The sequence below is a fragment of the Triticum aestivum genome, chromosome 1D (genome assembly GCF_018294505.1).
Source record: "Triticum aestivum cultivar Chinese Spring chromosome 1D, IWGSC CS RefSeq v2.1, whole genome shotgun sequence".
Lineage (NCBI taxonomy): Eukaryota > Viridiplantae > Streptophyta > Magnoliopsida > Poales > Poaceae > Triticum > Triticum aestivum.
The window spans coordinates 332,924,020-332,937,675 of record NC_057796.1 but is presented as its reverse complement, the minus strand read 5'-3'; positions in this window follow the sequence as shown (position 1 = coordinate 332,937,675).

The window sequence follows — 13,656 nt, the reverse complement described above, 5'->3', positions numbered from 1 at the left end:
TCCAAAAATAATAATGCCATTTATATTTTAATTTAATGCGTAGAACCGCCTTTTACACGTAGATGCACTATGCCTCGGCCCGTTCTCACAAACGCGCTATATATCTCTCTATCTACCGCATAAGTGCACACACTTTATATGCATCGGCATTTCTCTTTCACACATGCTCACAATCTCTCTCGGGGTGTCGGGGAGTCTCACGCACATGCTCTCTCTGTATCTCTCTCTCTTTCTGACTACTATGTACCACTCTTTTCACTAATCTCAGTTGGAAAACACTATTTCTCTCACATGCATATATACACACGCACGGTCTCTACTAGCCCTCTATACGCACATATATGTGCCTACGTGTCTCCCGCACGCACATTATCTTTAGGCCTCTCTCGCACACATTGCCCCCCCCAGACACACCTCTCTCTTAGTAGTTGGCAGATATGATTCCATCATATCATTCGGTAGGATATCCCTGACTGTTAGGCTGGATGGTAATACGAGGCAAAGTTTTACCCTAGTTCGGACCCTTGCAGTTGAGGAAAAAGCCTACTCCTGGTACTGTATATTAGTGATAGGGGTGTGTACAAAGTACACGTGAATACCAGGCATTGTGCGTGTGTGTATACTATCGACGAACTAGCCCCCAAGCTTCTATAACATACTGGGGGCCTAGGGTTACAAATCATATATAGTCGGCTTATCACCAGTGGGGATAGAGTCCTCCGCGACTCTGGTAGCTAGCTTCGTGTTGTACGCCGAGTCCTCCACATGGGTCTTCGTATAACGCGTCTCGATCCAACCTATGTGGCGCAGGATGGAACCGACCCATGAGTCCTCATGTTGACCCACCACAACTAGAAATGATGTGCCCACCACACCACACACGCAATCGGCCACTAAGAAAATAAGCATATACAATAGTACAATGTTATACATGAAAGTTAATTGCATGGTGCATCCAAAAATATTTGTTCTGCATTGTGAATGTTTATATATTCTCCTAAAATATTAGTCACGGGAAAGAGAAACGAAGGGCATATCTCTCCTTGTCTCCACCGGACATCCCCTCTTTCTACACCACTTTCACGTACGCACACAAACTATCTCTCGGCCCTCTAAAAGTATGCATGCCCACGACACATTCACGCATGACGGTCACTGTATTTCAAGCTAAAGCACTATACGGTCACTGGAGTTCAGAATATGCTCATTACGGTCACCGTATACATTCTCGTGGTGATCATACGGTATCTAGCTCACGATACGTCTCCGTATTTTCTTGATGACACTGACGGACTTTGCATTTGATGCGTGCTCCGTATTTTGTTGACGACACTTACGGTCATTGTATTTGAAGCGAAAGCACGATATGGTCACTGGACTTCAGAATAAGCTCATCACGGTCACCACATACATTTTGTCGTGCTAACCAACATGTGGTTGGATGGTTAGGAGGACAGTGGTTTCTCGAGCCCACCAGGGTTAAAGTCCCGGTGCTCACATTTATCTTGGGTTAATTTTAGTATTTTCCGGTGATGTGCGTTCGGTGGGAGGAGACGTTCCACTCGACTACGAGGCACCTATGGTGACTTCGTAAAATCTCAAGATCATATGCTGGCCCACTCTCTCGAAGGTGCTCATAGGGGTAGGGTCTGCGTGTGTGCGCTTATAGCGGTGAGTGCTTGCGTGTATATATGAGCCCTTGCGTCTCTACCGTGTTAAAAAAATACATGTCATGATTATACAGTCACTGGCTCACCCGTACAACTCCGTATTTTGTTGATGACACAATCAATTGACCAGTCAAACGTTCCACATGGCGCAACTAGTGTTGCACCATCAGGGCGCGTAACCGTGGGGCCCACCTGTCAGCCCGTATATGAAAGAAAGAAATGGTAGTTTGAGTTTGTACTGTGTTAATAAAATACATTTTAGGGTGATCATACGGTCACTGGCTCACCATACAGCTCCGTAATTTGTTGATGACACGATCAATTGACCAGTCAAATGGTCCACATTCAGCAGCGCACATTACCATAGGGCCCACCCGTCAGCACATATATGAAGGACAGAAATGGTAATAAATTAGTGGTCGGTGGGTACTCGAAGTCGTGAGACCTCTGGTTGGCAGTCGCTGGCGGTAGGGCGCATTGATTGGGCGATGGGGTGGGGATCGCCGGAGAAAAAGCTCGGCGCGGGGGGGGCTAGAGGGATGGCCGGTGCGGCAGCGGACCGGCGGTGAGGAGTGGTTTCGGGGCGGGCGGGGTGGCGTAGCGGCGCGGCCCGGCCGCGGGCGGCGGGGGCCGGCGGTTCGGCCGGTGGTGGCTGGCGGCTCAGGGGGGTGGAGTTTGATGATAAACTGCAGGCCCTTGATTTCGTATCCAACGGCTGGAAAATCTAATGACCAGAGATGAAAAAGTCAGTCGACTGACGTGTAGCCTCACCCCGCACGTACACATGCATGCACGCAAGACACGCACGCATGCAGGCGTCCAACACTGACACGTACACATAACGAACACACGCATGCATGCAGGCGTGCAACACTGACGCATACACATGCACTCACGAACACACGCACGTACGCATACATGCATGCAACACTGAAACGCACCCTTGCACGCACACAACACTCGCACGCCTACATGCACACAACACACGACGCAAGACACACGCTCAACCTATACGTGCATGAACCCTTTGTTAAGGACATGGATTGTTACGGGTATTAATCAATCTTATATGTGATAATCAGAACATTGATGTTTGTAGCGGTCTTTATGTCTAGGTTTGTATCTCTATAGTCCCTCTCACACACACACCCACGTAGGTGGGGGACGTGCACGTAGAGAAGAGGTGCACGCACGGCGCACGTACTCCTGTCTCTTTCCCAACCACACCCGCGCGGGTACACGGTGGAGCTCATTTCTGTACGAAAAGGCAGCCCACGTGGTAACATGACACGTGTACTGGTTGTCCACTAGATGGAGGGAGGATCGTCTACCACGGGTGAACAAACAAATTGCGACTTGACGCGTTATGTTAAAAAAGAGGCAAACCATGTGGGGCCTACCTTAGAGGCAAGGCTCTATACACTGGAGTACTTTTGATGTGTCCCGTCAACTCGCAGAACAAGGAGAAGCTTGCTTAGTATGCCGTCTCCCCCGCCCACGGGCGCGGTGGCTCGTAGGATGAGGTGAAGCTTGCATACTACGCCTTACGCCCGCTCCCTCGCCCACGCGGGCGGTGGCTCGCAGGACGAGGAGAAAATTTTACTAGTACTCCCTCCGTTTACTCCTCATCCCTACTACCTTGGTTAGAGAGATTATCATATTGTTTGGAATATATATGTCCTTTAGTACTCCCACCATTTACTTATACAAGGCCACTATAAAAAAATACATTTTGCATCTATACAAGGCCACAAATAGTAATCGAGACAAAAGTTACTACTCCCTCCTTTCCAGTTTATGGCTCAATTTCAAAATCTCTCCAACCAAGGTAGACGGTGAGTGGTCGAATTAATTTTGTACTCCTAGTTTGCACAAGTAATTAGTACGCTTGTTTTTCTCAAGAAGTTATGTTTACCGAGGCATTAATTAGAACGAATGCATGAATGACCACTAAATTTCCATGAACTTCTACATGCATTGGTGAGTTTTCTCTTGACACTGCTTGCATCGGGTGATCTAACGCACCTCGAAATCCAACATGTGATGGTACTACTACTAGTAGTAGAACTGAGACTTATAAAACAGAAAAATGGATGTTTTGTAGATGAGCCCTATAAACCCTAGTGGGTACGTACTCCGTAAAATCAGATTTCCCAAAACTAAGTCGCTCAACCTTTATTTGCTTGTTTCCCTTCCTGCCTCCTTGCCTCGAACAGACTATGCCAAACTCCCCTGCCTGCCACGCGGGAAAAGACCCGCCCTCGCCTTTTTTTAGTCCGGGTTTGTATCGATGGATCGCGCGAAGCAGCAAAAACCCAAGCCGTGTCTTGTACTCCTCCGTCGACGCTCGCTTTCATGAATTCTGTACTTCCTGTCGCCGACATGTGGGACATATAGCAACCGGGTCGACGTGTCAAGCACCAAATAACAGTGCAGAACAGCAGGGGGACGCACCCCAGTCGTACCGCCCCAGTAGTAGTAGTAATGAGCAATGAGACGTCAAATCACAATGCCGCACCTTCCCAGACGGACGAAGCAACCATTATTTCACACTTCGGTTCGCCATCATCTCAAACCACGTAGTATTGCTTCTGCCTCAAGAGGGACACGCGCATCGCCTTGGTACATCATGACACGTGGGACCGCATGACAGGCCATGCTCCCCCGCCGATCGCTCGGTAAAATCACCTCATTTTTACTACTATACTTCCTCCGTATCGGTTTACATGGCATGCATGTTGTTCTAGGTTGAGAATTTAACTGGCTATATATGTGATGAACAGTATATGTTTAGAAACTACATCCGCTTAATAATCCAATGATATACTTTTTGTGACATAGTAACTTAGATTTAGTTAGTCAAATGGATGACCTAGAACTACGTGCACGCCCTATAAACCGAGACGTCTAAAAAACGAGACGGAGAGGGTAGTTCAGTACGTATCTTTTTAGACCAATATAGTCGGGATTCACCAAGGAGCAAAACCAAGTGGTAGGCTGCACCTGTCGTGTTGGCGTAGCGACTCAAGCAGGGTCAGTCCGCACACGAAATGGCGACACACTTAACAGGACCCCTTTGGCTGACAAGTGGCTCATCCACCGTCTTGTTCCACGTGCGATGCACCAAATTATAGTTCGGAGTAGCGGTTGGAATTGGAGGCACCCCGGTCGTAGCGCCGCAGTAGTAGAAAATGAGCGATGAGGGGTCAATCACAAAGCCCCACCTTTCCCGCATTAAGCTGGGCGGACGAAGCAACCATCATTTCACTCTAGGGCGCAAGAGCATAAAGAAAAGAGAAAACCAATGATGCGTGCGGCAGCTACCTAGGGCACCCTAGGGTAGGGGTCTCCACTACAGATCATTTTTTTAAAGCGCCTCCACTACAAATCGTCTTCTCCCTCGTCCTCTTGAAGAAAACTGATGATGCGTGCGGCGGTAGGGTTTGTAGGAGTACTACTAGGGCGTGCGGGGCCACGTCATAGTAAACGGGAGAGGGATTGAGTTTTAGGGGAACGAGGCAGCATTTTGGGTTCGGGGACCAGTGGAGATATAGTACGTACAAAAAATTGTGGATGTAGGTTCGACTGAAAGGCAATGATGCATGGGCCCTGCATTTTGATATACCCGGGGCCGCGTGAAATTTGCTACTCTACTAAAAACTAGTAAGGTACACATGCATTGAACGCATGAGATTTCGAAACCAAATTATGAATAAATACACACTATAGCATGTAAAGCTTTGAGTCATATATGCATGATGTAGATGTTCGTTTAGTTCTTATAGTTCATCTCATTCAAAATCAATTAGTTTTATAAAAATGTTAAGATTCATGGGGTTATGCATTGTAAAGCATAAAGTAAAAAACAAATAATGGCATTTCATTTAGAAAAAAATCAATTACGATACGGAAGATTCTAGAACAAAGGAGAAGTGCATGTGTTTTGAGGTTTGTGCATTATGCTTAAGTTCAACCATGGAGTCTTCTAAATTGTACATGTGACAGATGGTGGAATGTTGATGATATCCAACGGCCAGTAGTGCTCGGATTTGCCATCTCTGCACTGTCGGATTAGCTTCATCCAGCGACCATCTTTCAAGTTATTCGCACACTATATAGTTCTTGTGCCATAGTTGCATGTCTTGGAAAAAAGCTACTAGTGGGATGTACTAGCTATTTAGGAATATAAGATGTATACATGGAAGTTGTAGGGAAAGAGATGACATGGAGTATCTCAATTCCTATGAGTAGGGATTGGAAAAGAGATGTCATTTGGTTGACATCATTGGAACTTTTCTATTGAATCTAGAGATGACATGTATCTCAATTCCTATGAGGAGGGATTAGAAAAGAGATGTAATTTGGTTCATATCATAGGAACTTTTCTATTGAATATACGCTAATGTTTATTTTCCTTTGAAATTATGGGAGTATAGGAATCCATTCATATGAACCAAGTGGCTCTAAAGCTATAGAAATGATATCATGTTTATTTCCTTTGAAATGTGGAGTATATTAATCTATTCCTATGAACCAATTGGCTCTAAAGGAAAAGATCCTATAAAAATCATATCATATAGAGTTCCTATGATATTCCTCCACACCAAAGAATGGTTGAAATTGCTGCAGTTGATACGATGGTCTTTCTTTGTAGACTCCTCCCCCATCTTTATAGTTACCTCTCGAAGATGAATGAAATGATATATACAGGGTAATCTACATGTGCAATTTGGTACACGAAAACTCGGTAAAAGTTTGCGAGGTTCGAATTTTCAATAAAGCTATATGCACTGCATTTTGGAACGGAGGGAGCATACGGCAGTTGCTAACACTCACGTGGAAGATTTGTGTGTAGGAGGAGTGGCTGTTCTGTTAAATGACATGGCAAAACTGACACTGTCGGACGCCGATCTAATGGTTCTTATGGCGTTCGTCAGGAAAAGGCTTGTGGCGAACGTTTGTCGGATAATGATTTACGGACACATGCACTGCATTGATACGTGCCCCCCTCTCTCTCATGCACACGCACCCTCCCGAGTCCTCTCGCACCCACCGTCTATCTGCAGGTAGACGTCACACACATATGTGCTCTTCACACCCTACCCTCAGAACTTCTAGAAAACAAAAGACGTCGCGCACATTTTATTTTAGCTCACACGTCACACACTTATACTATTACTCTTGTGGCGAACGTTCTTTGGGCATAGTATATTGTACTCTCACGAAGAGAAGCGGTGCACGCACGCACTAGTTCTCTCACACCCACTCGCGGGTACATGTAGGAGCGCATTTTTTTGAAGCTGGTACAACAAAATCACTCCACTACATATATAAGCATGAGCCTTAGCGCTTCCTTTACTAGGGTTCCTCTCGTTCACTCTCTCATGCTCTCCAGATCTAAGCAAGACATAGGTGGCCACACTCTCTCTCAGCTCACTGCTGGTCACAAATCCAGCCGGACAACCTCGACCGGGGCATGGGTGTAGGTGCATCGTTCACGCTGTCGTCAGCGGCGAGGGAGGAGACCAACGGCTGCCCGCGCGTCCCGATCAGCAGCCGTGCCGTTCTCTCCGAGGGAGGGCATCCGACCCCTTCTTCCTCCCTGTGGTATTGTGGCCAAGATGCGGCCTCCCGACGCCGTCTTTGCCACATGCCGATGACCCTCAGGTATATATTCCTTCGAAACCTGCCTTGCTCTACTGCCACAGCTCCCCACTTGGCTTCGTGTGGATCTTTTTCTACTTCCATCCGCTGTTCCAAAGCCACCTAGACTTTTACTATTATTAGAGGTAAAGCTAGTTCATACAGTCGACTCTAAGAGTTGGTTCAAACAGGGAAGAAAGTGGGAAAGCTGTAGCATGAATCTAGGACTTGGTTCTAAGAAGAAACGGGGGAAAGTAGTAGATACTGGCTACCCAACCGGTCTCTTGGTTGAAAAGACAAAGAAAGCATGGTGGATGGCGAAGGGTGGGGGGAAGTGGACCTATCTCTTGGTTGAAAAAGGAAAGAAAGTGACGGGTGTTGGGGGACAACACAAATGAGAATGAGCAGGTCTAGATTTCCTGTGCTCACATAGGAAAATGTCGCCGAGGAGATAAAAAATGGGACAAATGCAGACATGCTGCCTGAGTGTTTGCCGCTCTCGGCAACCACATCTGCCTCACCACTTTATGCCTCTGCTGTCCCTACGCCCATATCGCTACCGTTAATGTAAAATCACATGAAGCATTAAGCAATGCCACCTAATGTCACTATAAGTAATGGTCTAGTGCCGTCGATAAATTGAAGCAATGCCACCACCATTTTATGAAGTGCTTCAGTCTTGCTTTATTTCCCATGTCTTGCCCTCCGTGTCGTTTCTATCCACCCAATCAAAAGCACACACCTCAGTTTTAGTACAACTGCGCAAAATGAGATGGCTATCCCTCGTTGTCGTCGTCTAACCTCCCGTCTTCAAGGTATCCCTACATTGGTAGTAACTAAGGTAGAATGACCAACACAATCTAAAAGAAGCTGATTCATACGTTTTACTTCCTGATTGCAGTGCAGGGACGAGCGAAAACAACTGCATCCTAGTCCGGAATGCACTTTCTACCAGTTCATCCATGGATCGAGGACTAGCTGGCACGGCTGCATGGAGGTTTTTGGGACAGGTGCGCGGACAAGAGGCATTGTGGTCTACTTATTTCTGCAAATAGCGGCGCCTAAATTTAGTGGAATGCACAAGACTTTCAGCTGGTCAGTACACTGCATGGTTCAGTTCAGCATTCCAGCTGAGAACACAATTATAATTGGTTATTCTGGAATGAGAGAACCTAACCCTGGATGGTGGCAACAAGAAAAAACCAGAGTGAACTCCAGGAAATTTAAGCCTGCCGGGAGGCCCTTTGCTCAGAGAAGCCTTGCTTATTTTTTCCTGATTTGTAAACCTTCTCACAACTTTGTCTTTTGCTATTAACTAGTATATGTTTGTTATGTTCTATGAATCATTGAGATGTATAAAATTGCTTAACTTATGCTTTTCAAGTTTTTTATGAAGCTGAGTTTAATGTGAGTGTTCCACATGAACGCTGGACTAGCGTGTGAACGTTTGGAATTTACATTGTGGCCTCAGTTAACTGCATGAACCACTGTAACAAGATACATAGTTGCTTATATGTCAGACAGCAGATTGTTGATTGTTAGCTGGTCGATAGCCTAGTGTTGAAGCGAGCTAAGCCAATGTGTCGTGTTTTGCACAACTGCTTATAAGTGGGGTAGCACCAACAGTGTTTACAAGTACTTATGTTTACGTCGGCCCACGGTTCTCGAACGAGTACTCTATTTCATCAAAACACACACTGCTCGTATGATAAAACTAGTGAGGACGCATCTGTTTAGGCAACAATTACGATGATTCACGGGCACACAAAAGTAGCAGCAGTTCCCATAGATGGATTCAAACAGAGTACTAGCCCCAGAGGGCTCGATAACGGGCAAGGTTCGGATAATGAGAAAGAATCCAAACTACTATTAAACACTAGCTAGGGCAAGTATTTCATGCCTCGATCTAATTTGGGCTGGACACAAGACGGACCTTGCCATGAACATCATCGAGGACGTCCGGCAGCAGCTCAATCCTGTGAACCTTCATGAAGAAAACCTTGTGGCCTTGCCACTCATAAACTTGTTTGTGGAGGCATGCCACGTCATCTTCCTGCGTAAGCTTGACAAGAACAGTATGCCTCACAAACGAAGGAGTAGCTTTGAACTTCTTATGCTTCAGTACACCCTGGACAACACGCCTGACAACAGTGAGGCTGGAATACAACTCTTCATTGGTATAAGCACAAATGGCTTCCAGGATCCAACAGCCTAAAAACTCTGTTTTCCCAGTGCGTATATTCATGTCATCCGCCTCATAGCGAGTGACATGTACAACCACACAATCCTTGTCTGCATCAGGGCTCTAATTGAAATAGAAACAAATTCTGAATTACTTTCTAGCATAAGAAACACAAGTTATTTAAACCACTATGTATAGCATGGCATCGAAGCTAATAAAATTTTGCATTATTCATCACCACATACTTACATGAAAAACCACAATCGAGATCGGCAAAGAAGAAAATCACCTTGGGCAACTCAGCGGGGGGGACACATCCTCGAAGGGGGGAAACTGCTCCTGCAGTGCCATGGGGGCTGTAACCTCAAACGGGGTGTTGACCATCTCAGTAGTGGCCGTGAGCGTATCTGGGGTAGGCTCGGTGGCTGCCTCCATCTTCTTGGAGCTCTCTGTCTTGTGGGGATCAGCCTCCCGCGTCTGCTCCAATATCGGCAGATCTTTGCCTGGTTCTCCTTGGTCCATCATGAAACTAACGAATACTAGGAGACCACTGAAAGGAAAACACAATCGCAATGACAATGAAACAAAAAAAAAGAGTGAGGATCGGTTACTGCTTTGCAAAAGTTCTTTTTTTCTCTGAACGAAAATATACCAACATCACGGATCCGCTTACCTTCCCTTCGTTGGGAAAGAAGAACAGTGGCAGATGCGAGTGTTGCCTTTCTTGAAGACGGTGAGGGAGAAGGGGATTCAACGAAGAGTGAAATGATGGTTGCTTTCGTCCGTCAAACTTAGACTGCAGGGAGGTGGGGTTTTGTGATACGAACGCTCGTTATTGCCGCGCTACGACCGGGGTGACTCTCCGCCTGCATACTGCCTTCTAATTTGGTGGATGGCATTTGGGCCCACGTGCTGCATGGCCCGCATGTCGGTGAACAAAAGTATAACGACATTCAGTAGAGGGAGACGTTTCGATGACCTAGGAGGAGCCAGAAGCGGTATTGTATCCACTGTACTAGTAGTAATTGTTTTTCTGGGTAGCTGTAGAGTGTCTCCACTGTACTAGTAGTAATTGTTTCTCTGGGCCCAAGACAAAATAGCCCATCCACACTAGTAAATAGTAAAATCAATTCAAAAGTCCATATATTTACTGAATGAGAGGCGCTACCCACACCCAGCACACCGCCCGCAAAAAAACCTGGGTGTTCTTCTTCCCCCTCACTCCCACCCACCTCACGTCAGCTCGCTCCACTCGTACCCCCAAATTCCACACCTCACTCCTATAGAAAACCCCAGCTCCCCTTCTTCCTCACTACTACAGAAAAACCCCAGCTCCCCTTCTTCTTCACTCGCACTACAACTAGGCTCGTCATTCGTTACTCTGCTCAAATCCGTGAGCGCGACGCGACGCCCTCGAGGAAAATGGAGTCGGCTGACCCCAGCGCCAAGAAGATGAGGCTCCCGCCAGCGGCGACGCCTGTTGTAGATCCCGCACCCGGCAGCGCAGGGAGAAGCGGCGACCCCGCCCCCAGCGGATCCCAGGAACCCGTAGGATCTCGGGTGGACCGCATCAGCGATCTCCCGGACGCCGTCCTTGGGGAGATCATCTTGCTTCTCCCCACCAAGGATTGCTGCCGCACCCAAGTCCTCTCAATTCGGTGGTGCCCTCTATGGCGCGCCGTGCCCCTTAATCTCGACTGTCGTCAGCTATCTCTCTTCAATGATTTTGAAATCCCCAGAGCCATCATCTCCTCCCACCAGGGCTCCGTTCAAAGCCTCTGCATCCCGTCATGCTACCTGAGCAAGCATACCATGCCCTGCACGGTGGACGCCTGGCTGAAATCCCCTGAATTCACAGAACTACAGCTGCTTGAGTTCTACTATTCCCCTGGAAATCACCTACCAGATACCGAACGCCATCTACCTGTGCCCTCAGCACCGATGTCCATCTCGCGGTTTTCCTCCTCTCTCCACACCGCCACCTTTGCACTGTGCGACCTACCAGACAATCTGGTACTAAACCTTCGACTCCCATTTCTGAAGAAACTTTCACTTGTGCGGGTTCGTATATCGGAGGCCTCATTGCACAGCATCATCCACTCCAGTTGCCCTGCCCTGGAGTGCTTGGTGCTTGTTTTCACAGTTAGAATCGGTTGTCTCCAAATAAAGTCGCCTAACCTTGTAAGAATTGGAATTTGTTTTGACGGAAGGCAGCTCATCATCCAAGATGCCCCTTCACTTCAAAGGTTGATCATTGATTCTAGTTATTCACCGTTGCAAATAATCGTCCTCTCTGCGCCTAAACTGGAGACCTTGGGTGTAATACATGATCTCTGTGCTCATTTCAATATGGTGTTTGGCTCCACAGTTCTTCAGGTACTTTACATTATCATCTACACTTGTAACCATAAGCTGCATTTTAAATTTCTGCGCATAAGTTATATGTCATCTTGGAGTACACATTTTGTACTAATATTATGTTCTATGCTCAATGAAGAGTTTCTCCATGGATGGCCTATCAATGGTGCTGGATTCTGTCAAGATCTTATATATCCAAATGAATAGTTTTGATCTGAACAAGATTATTGGCTTGCTGCAATGCTTTCCATGTCTGGAGAAGTTGTATATAAAGGTGATAATTTCACGCACATTGGAAGCCCGCATATAGTGTACTAGAATTAACCGTTCAGCTGTTGCTCTTTCGACACTCTTTTTTTAGACCTTAACTGTTTTCAATCTTCATGTCTATTTAGGCAACAGGACGGGGTAAGAAAGTTATAACCAATCGGTGGATTCGTAAGCATCGGGATTTTCTCACTTCTCATGAGATTCGATTGAAGACAATAACGCTAGAACGATATGTAGCCAACCGTGCAAACACTAGATTTGTCACATTCTTCCTGCTGAATGCGAGGTTACTATTGTCCATCAGGCTTAAGTTTATCAGCAGCATGGTTTTGACGGATGGGTATGTGGAAGAGCAAAAAAAGGAGTTTCAGGTGGGCAAAAGAGCTTCTGAACGTGTCGGGCTTCTATTTACAACATATTGTGGTCATAATCCAGTAAATTTTACGACCCAGGATGTTCATTCTATGGACCTGACCGATCCATTTGACTGTGACTGCCAAAAACAGTGTTGGAGTTAGATGTTGTTGCCCTTTTCAACCTGGGTTTTTTTGTAAACCTGATGAACAATTAACCCTCGTGCTTTTGTACAGTTTGTAAGCTGGAGTTAGATGTTCTTGCCCTTTTCAACTCGGCTGTGACTGTCATATTTTCTTTGAAGCAAGGCAAATGGCTTGCCAGTCGTTTAATTTAGAGTGAAATATTGTAACAACTAACAAATCCCAACCAGTTTTTTATACTAGTTTTAGCGACGGATCAGGGTAACAACGGGGCTATGCGGGGGCTGTGGCCCATCTAGCCAGGGTTTTATTTATGTTTACCACATCATGAGCCCAGTTGTGTTTTTTTCTTGCTGAAAATGGCTAGCCCAGTTCTATTTTTTAAATAAATACTCAAACGAGGCCTACTTGCTTTATCAGCCCTGCTGGGCTGCAAATCTTTCAAGACGAGGATAGTTTCATTCGGTTTGCCCAGAAATGGGATGTACATTTTTAAAACACATCAAACCGGGAATTAGTTTCAATTTTTTTTCATTACAAGATTTTAAATTCCATTGATTTTTATGCGTGGACAATTATTTCGATTTTATATTTATATAAATTATTTTTCAAAATAGTTTGAATGTGAATCGATATTTCGGGATTAAAAACAGTTGACTGCACCGAAATATGCAAAAAAATCATATACTTTTTAACCGTGGCCACACTATGGGGTGTAATGCTAAGAAAAAGAAGATGGGCTCCAAAACAATTCTTAAGAATTGGCAAATGGGATGTACATTATTAGAAATAATGCACATGAGAGCAGTGATTGTTGGATGTCCATCCAACGGCTGTCGTGCTTCTTCAATCTCTGCTTTTCCTTCTCCAGCCGCTCAAACAAGCGCCAGCAGGACTGCCTGCTCCCTCCTCCCGCCGCCGGCTATGCTACCGTGCAGGCCTCACCGCCCCACCGTACTCCCATCGCTGGCCTAGCCATCCCTCTACTCACGCACACCTGTTGTTATTCTCCGGGGACGGCAGACGAGTCTTCCCT